A 16,128-nucleotide genomic window follows, 5' to 3' on the forward strand; every position below is an offset into this window, starting at 1 on the left:
GATTTTATATATTTATAAATATATATCTTCACATATATTTGTATATATGTGAAGTTTTAAAACATGCAATTCATATATGCACCAAATATCAGGGCCCCAAAATGAAGCAAACAATGACAGATTTGAAGGGAGAAATAAACAGTCCTACAACAATAACTGGAGACTTCAATACTCAGATTTCAATAATGGACAGAAGCTAGACAGAAGATCAGTAAGGAAACAGAGGATTTGAATAACACTATAAACCAGTTGGAGACCTAACAGATATATACAAAACATTCACTACAACAAGAGAATACACATTTTTTCCAAGTGCACATGGAACATTCTCCAGGAGAGACCATATGTTAGGAAACAAAGCAAATCTTAATACATCTTAAAAGAGACTGAAATCAGGGAGGAGAAGAGCAAGATGGCAAATCTCTATTTGCTCCATCAATCGTCCCCCTCGCCCCCCACCCCAACAGGAACACCAAGTTTGACAACTATCTGCACAAAGGGAGCAATTTCATAGCAACCAAAAATCAGGCACCAGCTTGGCCACAGTGGAGGAGAGCACCAAGAGGGTTCTTGGGTTCCCTGATTCCAGGCCTTGGCTCTTAAGTGGCCTTTCTGGACCAACCCTGGGCCAGAGAGGAGCCCACTGCCCTGAAGGGTGAGTCTCAGGCCTGGCAGCATTCACCACAAGCTGACTGAAGAGCCCTTGGGCCTTAAGTGAATGCTGGTGGTATCCTGGCAGTCCTCCCTGTGGGCCTGTGGTGGTCGCCATGGTGTGAGGCTCCTCTGCCTGTGGAAAGGGAAAAGTGGGAAGGACTGTGTCACACGGTGTGAGTGCCAGCTCAGCTACAGTAGAATAGAACACGAGGTAGCTTTCTAATGTTTTTGACTCCAGTACCTGGCTCCCGGAAAGCATCTCTATCTGCCCAGGGCCTGGGGAAACTTGCCGCCCCAAAGGAAAGGCCACAAGCCTGGCTGGCTTCACCGCTGGCTAACTGTAGAGCCCTGGGGCCTTGTGTGAATACAGGCGGTAGCCACGTAGTGGTTACAGCAGGCCTTGGGCAAGACCCAGTCCTGTGCTGACTTCAGGTCTGACCCAGCACAGTCCCAGTGTTGGTGGCCACAGGGGTGCTTGTGTCACCCTACCTGTAGAAAAGTTATATTTCATCAAAATCAAACACTTTACTGCATCAAAGGACATTCTCAAGAATGAAATGACAATCCATAGGAGAAAATATTTGCAAACCATATATGTGATAAGAGGTTAATATCTAGAATGTGTTTAAAACTATAACTCAACAACAAACAACTCAAATAGAAAATGGCCAAAGGACCTGAATAGACATTTCTCTAAGAAAGAAACACAAATGGCCAATAAACACATGAAAAGATGCTCAACATCACTAATCATTATGAAACTATAAATCAAAATCACAGTGAATTACCACTTCACACCCATCAGGATGGCTATAATAAAGGTTGCAGTGAGCCGAGATGGCACCACTGCACTCCAGCCTGGCAACAGAGCCAGATTCCATCTCAAAAAAAAAAAAGAAAGAAAAGTAACAAGTGTTAATGAGGATATGGAGAAATGGGAACCTCTGCACATTGCTGGTAGGAATGTAAAATGTTGCATATTCTGTAGAAGACAGGTTAGCAGTTCCTCAAAAAGCTAAACACAGACCATGTGATTCAGTAATTCCACTCCTAGGTATATACTCCAAAAACCTGAAAGCAGAAACTTGAACAGATATTCTTACACCAATGTTTACAGCATCATTATTCACAACAGCAAAAAGGTGGCAACAACTCAAATGTCTATCAACAGGTGAGTAGGGCCGGGCACGGTGGCTCACGCCTGTAATCCCAGCACTTTGGGAGGCCAAGGTGGGCGGATCATGAGGTCAGGAGATTGAGACCATCCTGGATAACATGGTGAAACCCCGCCTCTACTAAAAATACAAAAAAATTAGCCAGGCATGGTGGCGGGTGCCTATAATCCCAGCTACTTGGGAGGCTGAGGCAGGAGAATGGTGTGAACCCAGGAGGCGGAGCTTGCAGTGAGCCGAGATCGCGCCACTGCACTCCAGCCTGGGCAACAGAGCGAGACTCCATCTCAAAAAATAAATAAATAATAAAACAAAAAAAACAGGTGAGTAGATAAAATGTGGTATGTACATATAATGGTATATTATTCAGCCTTAGAAAGGAATGAAATTCTGGCACATGCTACAGCTTGGCTGGACCTTGAAAGCATTATGCTAAGTGAAATAAGCCAGACACCAAAGGACAAATATTGTATGATTCTATGGAATAGGCAAATCCATAGAAACAGAAAATAGATTAGAGGTTACTAGGAGATGAGGGGAAGGGAAACAAGGAGTTATTGTTTGGGGAAACAGAGCTTCTGTTTGAGGTGATGCAAAAAAAATTGGAAACGGATAGTGGTGATGGGTGTACAACATTGTGAATATACTTAATGCCACTGAATTACGCTTAAAATGGTTAAATCACCAACAAAATCCTACATGCAATTGAATTCTGGATCTTGTTAAGTAAATCAAATCTATGAAGGGGAAAGGTATAGAGAAACTTGAGGGTAGTAGTAACCTCTGAGCAGGGAGGCATTCCTGGGGGTTTTCATTTGCACCAATCACATTTTATTTCTTGATCTAGATGACAGGCACATGTGTGTTTGTTGTTGTGTAGTTTTACAGAAGGTCTGCAGTAAACGACAATAATTAAAATTGACAAGATCAAGAGGCAAAACAGGAGCTTCGCCAGGGGGCAGCAAGCCTACCCTGTAGGAGTGAAGACAGACGCCTTCTTCCTGAGGTGGCAGCAGGTCACTTACTCTTCCGGGTCCCAGTCATTTGAAAACCCCACCCCGTATCACAACTCTGCTCCAACACCTCCCCTTGATACTCCCACCCTCCCCACACAAGGGAGGGGCCTGCTACCCAAAGGGAACTCCTTGAGGACAGGGACTCCTAAGCTGCTAGCATAGTGCCCTCTCAGGCCCGCAGGCTGGGTGGGTGGGCAGACTGACTGGTGTGAGGCAGGAGTTCCAGGGAAGCAGCCCCTTCCACTTCCCTGGGCTGCCTGGGCAGGGAAGGAGGTGCCTGGCATTGGCAGGATGGAAGGTGGGCAGGAATGGGAACAGGGAAAAACAGGATAGCATGCATGTTCATTTCCGTGTGTTGGGGTCGGAGTCCTCCCTGCCATGGGTGGGGTCTGAAGTTGGTGAGGTAACATCCAAGGCTTCCCTTTTGACTCTGCGTGCCTGCACTCCCAGCCCACTCTGTTTCCTGAAACCAACCATGTCCAGGCCCAGTCTAGTGCCTGGACCAGAAGAGGAAGATGTGGCTTTGCCAACTGCCATGCACGAGGAAGAAGAGACTTTTGCCTGCTCTACCTTCCAGTCAAGAGGGAAAGACTCATGTGACATGAGTCCTCCCGCAGCACTGGGCAGCCCCACCAAGCCTCACCTTCCATCTGGCCGGCTGGCCTTGGTGTTGGACACCTGGTCCCTGTAGCGCCACTGTGTGGGAGGCAAGGCTTTGGTCAACTCGAAACCCCCACCCCCAATGCCAGTGATGGCCACAGTGGGTGGATCAAGCAGAGAGAGGAGTAACAAACACGGGGGCCACCACGTCCTACTGGTTATGGCTGGTGGCTTTCATTGCCATAGCCCTTTGTAGCATCAGCTAACAATTCTCATTTCAAATTCTCAAATCAGTAGTCAAAAATTGGCCAGGCGCAGTGGCTCAGGCCTGTAATCCCAGCACTTTGGGAGGCCGAGGTGGGTGGATCACTTGAGGTCAGAAGTTCAAAACCAGCCTGGCCAACATGGTGAACCTTGTCTCTACTAAAAATACAAAAAAATTAGCTGGGCATAACAAGGCACCTGTAATCCCAGCTACTCTGGAGGCTGAGGCAGAAGAATCTCTTGAACCCGGGAGGCAGAGGTTGCAGTGAGCCCAGATTGCACCACTGCACTCCAGCCTGCGGGGACACAGTGAGACTCTTTCAAAAAAACAAACAAAAAAAAGGAGCCAAAGACTGCTATTGACAAGTTTGCTACATTTTGTGGTCAGAAAACGGATTGCTTTATACGACAAGACAGATTTCCATGTAATTTTGAGCATGTGGCCAATTGCACAAGACATTTTATAACTTTGGTAGAGTGAAGTTGCAAAAGGATCATGCCCAGAAGAAGATGCTTACGCACCATTCCAGGAATACCCATACTTGCAACACGTCTGCCTGCAGAGTCGCACAGCTAGAGTACTGAGGAAGCTTCCTGAAAGGGCCCTTCGCACAGGCCTCCCAGCAGCACTTTCTTCCTCACCACATCTTGGTGTGCACACATGTTTTCTTTCTAGCTCTTGGCCAGTGCAGTGTACTGTGCCCTGTAGGATTAGATCCTTTGGCCATTACAGTCCTAGCTTTCACTGATCACCCAAGAGGAGAAGACAGAACTCTGGAGAGAGGCCGAGCCACACCAGCCTAGTCCTGCATGCAAAATGATGCCTCAAACTTGCTCAGCCTTTGAGGAGCTCAGGCTGGACAAGGCCAATGATAAATAATGATTCCACTTTGGGGACAACCTGGGAGCATGTCAACATTTCCAGAAAAACAGATGCAATTTAAAGGTATAGCCCTTTGTCTCAGCAATCCTGCTTACAGGAATTTAATCAAGAGAGTGCTCTGCACAACCATAGAAAAACAAGCACAAGGGCCCTGTCCCTGTGTTGTTTACAGTGGCAAAGAATTATAAACAACCTAACACTCCCCTAATAGGGTACTGCCCATTAAAAAGTGAGTCCATCCACACGAAAGGACCCTGTTAACACATTTAAAAAGTGGCCACCATAGCCCATTGTGGACAAGGCTCAGGTAGGCCTAGCACAAAGCTCAGCTACTCATGAGCTTCAAAGCCCAGAAAGTTACTTTACAGCCCTGAATCTTGGCACCCTGAAGTCAGCACTGCCCCAGGCTTACACTTGACCTTCACACCTGTCACTGTGCCCACAGGCCAGGCTGATGATGACAGTCTTTTGGGGAAACTGCAAAACATGTGGTAAGGGCCATGGCCACCTGTGCCCATCTGGGGGTCATTCGCCAAAGGAGGATTCAGGGCAGGTCACCTGCTTTTTTCCATCTGGCCTTCTAGTACTGGCTTTGACCTGCAATCTCTGTGAGACCTCGAACAAGATTCCCTACATGCTAGGCTGGGCTTTGTGTGGGTAAGAACACACTGCTCTGTGGCTGCCTTTATCTGATCATACAGCTCCATTAAACCATGGGACCAAACTGAGTTATATTAACAGGAGCAGCTACCCCTGCTGAGCACGTCACATGGGTTATCACATTTAAGTCACCAAAGATGCTGGGTGGGGTGGAGGGTCTTCATCATCACTCCGTCACCATCAGCCCCATGTCACAGAGAGGGAAACGAGCCTGAAGAGGTCGAGCCCCTGCCCCATGTCAAGCCAAAGGCTAGGACCCCCTCCACCACAGGCCCAAACAACAAAGCCACATCACAGAAGCCAAAAGGTCATAGTCAGCATGCAAAAAGGTGCAAGACACCAAGTTCCCATGCCAGGGGTCTCAAGCCAAGAAGGCTTGGCTGCTTTCCTACAGCCCAGCAGAGCCTCCCAGGAGCACAACCGTCTGAATACCCAGCCCTGTGGTGGGCTGAGGGGAGTGCAGTACAGTGGCCCAGGGTGGGAAGGATCCCAGTTTGAGAATGAGACCTGGCTGGGCCCAGAGGCGGTGGTGGTCCAGGGAGTAACCCTGGGCAGCTGCTCCTCCTCTCACAGGAATCTCATGCCACCCCCAACCCAGGCCTCCATCTCCCTAAGACAGTGGGACAAGCTTCCTCATGGCCCCCCAGGCCTTCTTGTCCTAAGCCCGACCAGGCCAGGCCCCGGCCTCTGTAGCCATCATCCCACTGTGAGCATCACTCCCTGGGATCCAGGTGCATGGTCCACCTTCCCTTCTTCCCCAGGGCCTTTGCACATGCTGTTCTCTCCTCCAGGTACAGGTCCTAACCTCCTTTCACCTACTCACTCCTCACCTTCCCTCAGGCATGGATTGCCCTCCTCACCACTGACCACATCCATCCTGGGACTTCTCTGTGCCACTTACTGGGACCTCAACAGGCTAATAGTGAGATGAGCTGTGGAAAGCCCACATCCCTGGCTGAGGGCTCCACGCCCTTGCCTCCCACCATGTGCTGAGCTTGGCCTGAGGCTGGCACTGCGTCATGCTGGCCAAGGGGACACATGCAGGGGATGAGGCTGCACGTGGCCTACAGCAAACCCAACCTGGGCAGTCTGAGATGTGGAGGCTGAGCTCATACACCTGTGCCAGGACCAACAGAAGGCACCCCCTGGGAATGTTCTGGATCCAGACCTGGTGATGGTTACCCAGGCATACACACAGATCAAAACCAACATGATGGACACTTCGTATGTCTGTTGCACCTCAATTAAAATGTTTAAAACAATTTTTTGAAAGCATTTTCTGGGCTGAGGCAGGATTGCTTGATGCAGTTGAGGAGTTGAAGACCAGCCTGGGCAACATAGCAAAACCCAGAAATTTTTTCTAAAAAAAACCTTGTTTTTTAATTAGCCAGGCATGGTGGTGTGTACCTATAGTCCTAGCTACTCAGGAGGCTGAGGCAGGAGAATCACTCGAGCCCAGGAGTTCAAGGCTGCAGTGAGCTAGCACTGTTCCACTGCACTCCAGCATGGGCAATAGAGCAAGACCCTGTCTCTAAAAGAAAGAAAAAAAAGCATTTTCTTTAGTGTCAAGTTTCTCTTCCCAGGAATCTCATCTCCCACATATTGATACATAATTAACAACCGAATCGGAAACTGCTACCTGGGAGATGATTCTGGACAGTGTGGACGAGGCCATACCACTTGGCCCCTTGTGCCTTGGCTGCTCGGGCGTAGCCCACCTGCCCTCTGGATCCTCTTGGTAAAAAGGGGCAGATGGGACTGGGCTGAGGCTACAGGCTGCCAAAAAAACCCGAGTTGGAGCCCTGAAGTCTGACATCGCATCAGAGCTCTGCCAGGCCCCACCGTGTGACCCAGGGCAGGGGTTTCCTGTTGGTAAGGCGTGGGCGCTGGCCTCTGCGGGCACCTCTGATGCCTGTGGCTCCTCCGAAGTAAGTCTGCCCTCCTGCCTCCCCTCTGCTGCCCCACTGTGGGTGCTTCCTCAGCCTGGGAACCTTGTGCTCCACATTCCAGGCCTCTGCCCTCTGCACACATCCCTCCACTCTCTAGCTGCTTCACCACTTTCTAAAACCTTCACGGTGGTCTATACCAAAAGCAGAGTGTATGTAAGGTGGGAGGCCGGGCGCGGTGGCTCACATCTGTAATCCCAGCACTTTGGGAGGCTGAGGTGGGCAGATCACCTAAGGTCAGGAGTTCAAGACCAGCCTGGCCAACATGGCAAAACCTCATCTCTACTAAAAATACAAAAATTAGCCGGGTGTGGTGGCACATGCCTTGTAGTCCCAGCTACTCGAGGCTTAGGCAAAAGAATCGCTTGAACCTGGGAGGCAGAGGTTGCCATGAGCCAAGATCATATCACTGCACTCCAACCTGGGCGACAGAGTGAGACTCTGTCTCAAAAAAAAAAAAAAAAAGAGAATGTAAGATTGGAAACCTGGAGTTCTAACACCCAGGCAAGGGTGGGGGGCCCAGGCCGCTCAACCTCCACGGATGGCTCCTCAGGGTCACCTACTGTTTCTTTTCCCTTGCAGGCGTGTCTGTGGATCCAGTCTGTGCAGGTGCTGCGGGCGCCCAGCCATGGGTAGGAGGCAGGGTACAACAGAGGTCGCTGCTGGGGAGACCCGAATCCCTTAGGGGCCCCTCCCAGAGTCAAGCACCTGATAGACTAGGGGATGGGGGATACAGTGCCTCAGGCTGGCCCCTGAGGAAGACTGGCCACTGTGCTCCAGATGTGAACTCCCTGCACTCCGGGCTGCACTATGCCTGGGTGAGTGGGATCTGCAGCACAGAGGGCCTCGGGTGAAAGTAGGGAGGTGGGTACGGGTAACCCGGAGCACAGCCAGAGGCAGACCGAGGGGATAGAAGGCGCTGGTGTCCCAGCTCTTACGCAGTCACATAGCAGCAAGAGAAAGACAACTGCTGTTCCCTCTCCAGGGGAGATGAAGGCTCTCCTCATGGGCAGGCTTCAGAGGCCAGGAGTTACCAAGCTCCCACCTGGCAGAGCCCATCACGGAGCTGCTCTTCCTGCCATGTGCATTCACTTACAGACAGCAGTGGGGGAGAGCTAGAAGCTCCCAGAGCCACGTACACAGCAGGCACTCAATAAACGCTTGTCATGTGACTGGTATATAAAAATGCACTATCCAGGGAGGAAAAGCAGACACAGAAGCAGAGGCCTAGGGGGTAGTAGCTTCTCTCATAAGGATGAGGCTGGTGCTGCAGAATCTGCCCACTTTTGTCCACCCCTTGGACACCACCTGGATCAGGCCCCATCATCTCCACTGGGACCCTCCTCACAACATACTAGCAGTGTCCCTGCTACTAGTGCTGCCTCCTCAGGCTACCCCAGAACCAACTCTCCACAGAGTAGCCAGGGTGATGTCAGAACAAGGGGGGAGCCCGGACCAGCAGAAGGAGAAAAAGATATGGGCGAGGGTCAGCTGGGGACTCACCAAGGTGACTTCACACACATGAGGCAATTAAAAGATCGACTTCTCTGTATAGTCCAGGCAGGGGTCTGAACGGGAGAATGCAATACCACCTATAAAACATCCTTGCCCAAAAGTTCAAACCTGAATCTGATCACACTTCTAGATCAATCCACCGACTCACAAGAAACGCAAAGGTCAGAGCAACTTGCAAAGGTCCATCATCAGCAGAATCCAAGTGCAGGGAAACCCCACACAGTTCTTCAACAATAAGTCCAAGTATAGAATGGATAAATGAGAGAGAGATGAGAGAGAGGAAGGGAAGCCTACAGGCTGTGAGAGGAACAAGATCCAACCATGAGAATGTGCTGCTCTTCACTGGACCCTGCTCATCTGAACACTGAGTGCGTATGTGAGGATGTCAAGTATCATTATTTGTCAGACATGACTATGATTCTGCAGTTATGTTGTTTAAACTCACCCTTTCAGGAACCTTTGTACATTGTTTGTGGGAATGCAAATTAGTACAGCCACTGTGGAAAACAATATGGAGATGCCTCAAAACACTAAAAATAGAAATATCATATAATCCAACAATCCCACTACTGGGCTGGGTATATAGAAGAAAGGAAGTCAATATATCAAAGAGATATCTGCACACTCATGTTTACTGCAGCACTATTCCCAATAGCCAAGACATGGAATCAACCTAAGTACCCATTAATGGACAAATAGATTTTTTAAAAATGTGATCCATATACACAATGGAGTACTATTCAACCATCACAAAGAATGAGTTCCTGTCATTTGCAGCAACACCGATGGAAATGGAGGTCGTTATGTTAAGTGAAATAAGCCAAGCACAGAAAGTCAAAAATCACATTCTCACTCATGGTGGGGAGGCTAAAAAAGTGGATCTCAGGAAGATAGGGAGTAGATGGGTAGTTATCAGAGTTCAGGAAGGGAAGGGAGGATGGAGGGTTAAAGATAGACAGTTAGATAGAAGAATTATCTAATATACAGTTAGATAGAAGAAATGAGATCTAGTATTTGACAGGTCAGTATGGTGACTGTAGTTAACAATCTGTTATACATTTCAAAATAACTAGAAGAGAATAATTCAACTATTTCTAACGGTAAATATTTAAGGGTGGCTCACACCTGTAATCTCAGCACCTTGGGAGGCAGAGGTGGAGGTGGGAGGACTGCTTGAGGCCAGGAGTTCAAGACCAGCTTGGGAAACATTGTGAAACCCCATGTCTACAAAAAAATTTTTTTATTAGCTGGACATGGTAGCAGACACCTGTAGTCCCAGCTCCTTGGAAGGCTGAGGTGGGAGGGTTGCTTGAGCCCAGGAGTTCAAGGTTACATGAGCTATGATCTTGCCACTGTACTCCAGCCTGGATGACAGAGAAAGACCTTGTCTCCAAAAAAAAAAAAAAAAAAAAAAGTTATCTAGGATTTGGCTTACAATCACCCTAGGGATTAGGGGGACATACAAAACAGGACCCCCACGAGGTGATGCTAACAAAGTTATGTGAAGAGAACACAAAATTCCCATCTCCATCATCTCTTCTGGCTAATTTTATACAGGTTTCAAATCTTCCATGATAAAAAGGATTTTTGTAGTTGTTGTTTGTTTGAAATCTCAGATCCCACCAGAGGAGTGAAGGAAAGCAGAAAGGTGGGAACATCTCTGTGGCACAGGGCCTGGCCGACAGCGAGGGATTTCCAACTATTCCCCAGAAGTTTGGGGTGTTCTGCAAATGCTCATTGCCAGCTTCCTTTTTCAAGTAAACTTTTAACCCATCTTTTTGAAATCTCAGTTAAAAAATACCCACCTCACATCCAGAAGTGACAGGATACGGTGCACTCTGTGACCGGGGCTGGCCTACGCACTCTTTGTGATTGTCTGAGAGAGATAAGTACAGAATCAAAAGTCAGAGGGTAGAAACTTTAACAGTTTTATCATTTGACACAGCAACCTATGTCTGTTGAGTCTAATAAGCAGATAATGGGCTTATCTTTTTTATATATCTTCAATTTTATTATAACAATTTTCATCATATTTTAAAAATTGGCCCATGAAAGATTAAAATTTTAAAAACAGTCATCTAGTCTTTCACCATGGAGAGCTTGAGAAGCACTGTTATGGACCAGACATGGAACCCCTGCAGACCCCAAATCCATCAGCTTAGGAGGTTGGCCACAGATGCCAGGACAAATCTTCCCTCCCCACCGTCTGCTGCGCCGACTCCAGTACTTCCTATAAACACATCACAGGCGCTGCAAAGCCTGTTTGATTTTCTGCGCTCATTGGCACACTTCCACACCAGTACAAGCAGAGCCACTTCCAGCAGACACCTCTGTCACCCAGGCTGGAGTGCAGTGGCAGGTTCACAGCTCACTGCAAGGTCCAGGTTGTGTGCTGGGTGCCCCTGCTGGTCAAAGCACCTTGGCCAGCCAAGGTTAGCCAGCCAATTTTCACACACATGCCCACTGCTGTTTCCTCTTCGAACTTCTGGGTGGGTTTAACCACAGAGGGTCCTAAGATTGCAAGGTGAGTGTTTGAAAAACTGACTGCTTCTTTGTATCAACTGGAAATCACTCTATCACTAAAGTACTGAAATTAATCAGGAGCTGGGACTAGTGTAAGACATCAACCTGCACCCATGGCCCTAGGTTTCTAGTGTGCTCCTGAAAATGGTATCACTGTTCTAACTATGATACACACACACACAAATCACAAATATAAAGTTATAAAATAAACTCACAGGCTGGGCGCAGTGGCTCACGCCTGTAATCCCAGCACTTTGGGAGGCCAAGGCAGGAGGATTGCTTGAGGCCAGAAGTTCAATATCAGCCTCAGTAATATAGCAAGACCCCATTTCTAAACAATAAAAGAAGAAAGAAAAAATTAGCCAGGCATGGTGGTGTGCACCTGTAGTCCCAGCTACTTGGGAGGGTTGCTTGAGCCCAGTGAGCTGATTGCACCACTGCACTCCAGCCTTGGCAACAGAACAACACTCTGTCTCAAAAAAAAAAAAAAAAAAAAAAAAGAAAAAGAAAAAAGAAAGAAAAGAAAAGCGCAAAGCTAAAACCAAACCACACAGTGATTTTATCAAGTTCACAGCTGGCCTGAGTTTCATCCTCCCTCTTCTTACATAGCCTCACTCATCTTGTTGCTTCCTCCATAAAGTGTGGAATGTGATGCTACATCTACGACCCATAATATTATTAATAACAAATAAATTCAAGTATCATGGATCAAAAAATATACCACCGATCCTGTTGCAGGTGCCCAACATAGGGCCCAACGTAGGGTGACAGGGTGGTCCTCCCTGCAGCCCTATGAGGCTAACTTCATCACCCCTGTTTACAGATGGAGCTTTGACAGAACGACAACATTACCTGTCTCCTCTGCATCCGAGGCTTTCTTTGAGACCCCAGTGTGATAACAACAATGTAAAAATCAATGCAAGTACCCAGGAGACAAGGCACAGGGACCACAGCCATGAACAGAACACATGTATGTGACCTCAAGGGGTTTCTCCTAGGAACCAGGAGGAGTGGGATTAACGCTGAGTTAACACCTAGCCTGAGTCTGCGGGCTTTCCTGGGCCAGCCCCTCCTACTAGAGCAGAGAAAATGTGTTTTGTAGCCCTGCTGGGAACAGTGGGGTGCAAGCACTCAGAGTGGCTTCAGGGTCTTTCCCTCAAAGCAGGCATTAAAATTGACCCTGCCAAGCTTAACCAGCTGGAGGAGAACATGGGGTTGAGGGAGCACTGAGGCCAGGAGTGCTCCCAACAGTTCCTCTCCCAGCTCCGGCTCACCACCAGGGGCCCTGGGAGACAGCCAGTATGTGCCAGAAACGGCTCACTCTTCACGAGACAATGAATCCACTGTTGACCAGCCAGGGCCTTGATTAATATTTGCAAAAGAACCAAGTGGAAAATTCCACCTTTGTGGGTGGAGGCTGGACCCGCAGGACATGTCAACAACCCTGATGGCCCTGTTCTCCCAGGGATGGATCAGGCAAAGAAGCAAAGGTCTGAATAACAATGACAGAATCTGGGGATTACCGTGACTCTTGGGTCCTAGGGAATTTCTTTTTTTCTTTTTTTTTTTTTGGTTCTGCCTCTCCTGCCCCTAAATTTACACAGCATTCTTAAATCCTTCAACTTGCTTTCCTATCTGCTGTTTTGCTGTTTCTTCTGAGTTTCCTAACAGCCCTGCTGGGGAGGCAGAACTGATGTCAGCCCCATGTTACAGATGGAGAAACTGAGGTTCCGAAAGACTAAGAGCCTCACTCAAGGCCAACAGACGGTGAATGAGTCACAGAACCAGGTGGTCTGGAAGCCAGGCATCTCACTACGCTGTGGCTGCACAGAGCCTGTCCCTAGGGTCAGGGTCTGGGTCAGGGCCATGGGTACTTGACCCAGTGATCTTCCAGGCTCTGGCAGAGGCCCTGACCTTTGCTCTGCTTGTGAAGAAAGAGGAGGAAGTTCAAACCAGCTCCCCTGGGTGGGCAGGCTCAGGCACTGGCCTTGGAGGAAGGTAGGTGTTAATTTATTCATCCATTCAAGCATTTAATGAGCACCTACAAAGCCCCCCGGACAGGAAGGCACACTGTCTGGTAGCTCTTTCAGAAACCCAGACCTAGCAGAATTTATGACTGAAGGGAGAAGTTCAGAAAATGTCCAAAGGTCGCTTCTCTCATAGACTCAAATCACTTCATCGCCCCTATCACCACCCCATTTTACAGAAAAGGAAACTGCTCTGAGAAGAGCAGTGACTTGCCAGAGCCTCCAGTTCAAAAAGCCACAAAGTTATCAGGCTTAGGCAGCCAAATAAATTGTGTGCCTTCCGGCAGGCCACCTAGGACCTCTCATGCAGGGCCACTTGAGGCATGGCCTTCTGAGCTAGGGGGGAAAACCCCCGAGGGGACAGGCAGACACACCCTGTTTGCCCACCTCAACCTCCAGTTGTGGCTACAGGGCCCTTCACACCCTCTCCTCCACTCCACAGCCCCAACTATGGAACTGAACCAGGTATCACCCCATCCCTAAGCCCCAGGGGGCCAGGGCAGTGTCATTCTGAACCCAGAACAGCAGGAAAGCCACTTGGCCTGGGTCTTGGGTCTCTGCCTGGCAGCCCCTGCCTGAGTACTCCTCCTTCTTACAGCTCAGCCACCTCCAGACCACCCTCACCTGACACTTCTTCCCCTGGAGAAAGAACCTCAGCCCTTCTCTTTTTACAAAACCCCCTCCCCTATCCTCTTGCCAAGGCTTCCTGTGACTGCCACCAACCAGCCTCAGTGCCCTTGGTCTCTCTGCCCCATCTGACCCCATGAGCTCCTCCCTCACTACTGGGCTTTCCTGCTGCAGCCCCTTAGACCTCCCCACCTCCTCAGGCAAGCTCTCCTCCCCAGGGCTCTATCCTCCTCTCCTCTCCACTGCCCCCTGAGAAAGTCTGACTCATGAACCCTGTCTCCAGGCCTAACCTCTGCACCCCGGTTGTCTCAAAGCCTGTGTGCCGAACAACACCAAGCTCACAGCAGGGCCTGCCCTGGCACACAGCTGAAAAGCCAGCACAGCCCAGAGCCTGGCCCACAGCACAGAATCAGATACTCACGGAATGAACGCATGTTAGTGAATGGCTGCCTGCTCGCTCGTCTCAGAGGGACTAGCCCTCTATTTGCCCTGCAGAGCCAACCAGGTGGCCTTTCTAAAACCAAAAATGGATGACCATTTAAGCCTGTACCATTGTTCCTCAGCACCATGGGACAAAGTTCACAATCCTGAGCTTGCAGACGAGGCTGTTTTCATCTGGGCTTCCGCAGCAAGGCGGGTACTTGTGTCCTTGAAAATACTTGTCACTGCACTCATCCTCACTCCAGGAGTACCCATCAGCCAGCACCCATGTGTGGTTCACCTTTGCACCCAGCAGGTATTTGCTGAACAGGAAGATGACTATTAGAGCTGAAAATGTTCTCAAGGGCCACAGGGCCCAAAGCAACTCAGAGAGGTGGAATGAGGGGTTCAGGGTGGCCCAGTCCCAGGCAGGGGTGCGGCCACAACCTCAACTGAGTTCCTTGGTCAGGAACCAGAGCAATTCTCTGAAAATGCTACCTGCAACTCCACACGTATGCATGCCAGAGCCCAACCCCCTGGCTGATCCCCAGTCCATGCAAGTCTTAATCAAGCTGGCAGGTGGGCCAGGCCTGGCACACAAGTAGGGCCTCAGCTAAAACAGCTGCTTGACTCAATACAGCCTCTCACCAGCTGACAACACACCCCTAAGTTCCATACCCCTCTCTAGGCCTCCGTCTTCTCATCTGTAGAATGGAGCTAATTCTGCCTACAAGTTTAAATGGCCCTGAGTTGGTCACCACAACCCTGTCGTTTGCAAACCGAGGGGGCTGAAGCAGCAGTTCCAGCCTCTGTGACTCCACTGTTAGCCCAGCTGATTTTTGTGAACTTTCCCCCAAACCACTGTGTCTCAAAGGATGGTCCCTGGGCCACCCACCCACGAATTACGGGGGCGTGGGTGGAGGCTCGTTAAATGCAGATCCCGGGCCCGACCCGGACCTGCCGTCTGGATCTCATTTTAGGCGGCGCTAGAGATCCCGGGCCAGGGAAACTTGAGAACCGCAGCTCCAAATCGCCAGTGCTGACGGCTTCCGCTTTGGGAGCCCCAGGTGTTGCTGTCCGAACTCACTTGGTGGAAACAGACATTTACCAGAAAGCCTGGGGTCGGGCAGCGGGCACTCCTACCGCTCTAACCCCGCGTAGCTGAAAGAACTCGCTCCCTCAAAGGAGTCAGTGAGCTTCGGCAGTCTGCGTTCCACCCGTTTCGCTTCGCGCGGCGGGGCGATTGTGTAAAGCGGGCCCGGGTCTCGGCGTCCAGCCCGGCTCCAAACCTCCGGCCACCAGGCCTCTCCGGGCTTCCGGCCGGGCGGCGCTGCTGCGGGGTGGTCGGGGCGCCTCCGCGGCTACTCACCCGGGGCGACTCGGCCGAGGGCCCGACAGTCGGGACCGGAGCGGGAGGAGCAGGTGGCCGCGGCCCGGCCCCTGCCCCGCGGCACTTTAACCGGCGGCGCCGGCGCCCCGCGCGCTCTCTGCGTCCGGAAGGGGGACGCAGCAGTTCCGACCCGGTCGGCCCCGGAGCCGCGAGGCTAGCTGGGCTCCGGCGGAGGCGCGCGAAACCCGAGGGCGGGTGCAGCGATGCACCTGGCTCACTGCACGCACGTGTGCGCGGGGGTAGGCGCGCGTCGCGGCGGCCCGTGCTCCGCCCGCGCTCGGACACGGCCCATCCCTCCGAGCCCCAGCAGGCGAGGGCGCTGCGACCTGCCCCAGCCTGGGAGGGGGCCAGCGGGCCCGCCCTCTGTTCGGGTGGCGGGAATGGGTCCGCGCTGCGAGAGGCGGAGCCGAGAAGGGGCGGCCCCGCGGCGC

At 50.6% G+C, this 16,128-nt stretch overlaps 1 protein-coding gene across 3 annotated transcripts in view; it reads right to left on the reverse strand.

Moving 5' to 3' along the window:
• The window catches only part of CHDH (choline dehydrogenase), a 31,739-nt gene extending 15,750 nt beyond the window's left edge, over positions 1-15,989 (reverse strand). The window contains exons 1-2 of one of the 3 annotated variants that reach the window (XM_034956676.3): positions 15,265-15,989; positions 10,516-10,586 (exon numbers count right to left, since the gene is read on the reverse strand). The gene's annotated coding sequence lies outside the window, so the exon portion shown is untranslated. The remainder of the gene's footprint in view (positions 1-10,515; positions 10,587-15,264) is intronic. The other 2 variants (XM_034956674.3, XM_034956675.3) reach the window with 2 other exon arrangements.
• Positions 15,990-16,128: the final 139 nt, after the last annotated feature.

Source organism: Pan paniscus, chromosome 2 (genome assembly GCF_029289425.2).
Source record: "Pan paniscus chromosome 2, NHGRI_mPanPan1-v2.0_pri, whole genome shotgun sequence".
In the NCBI taxonomy this organism is placed as follows: domain Eukaryota; kingdom Metazoa; phylum Chordata; class Mammalia; order Primates; family Hominidae; genus Pan; species Pan paniscus.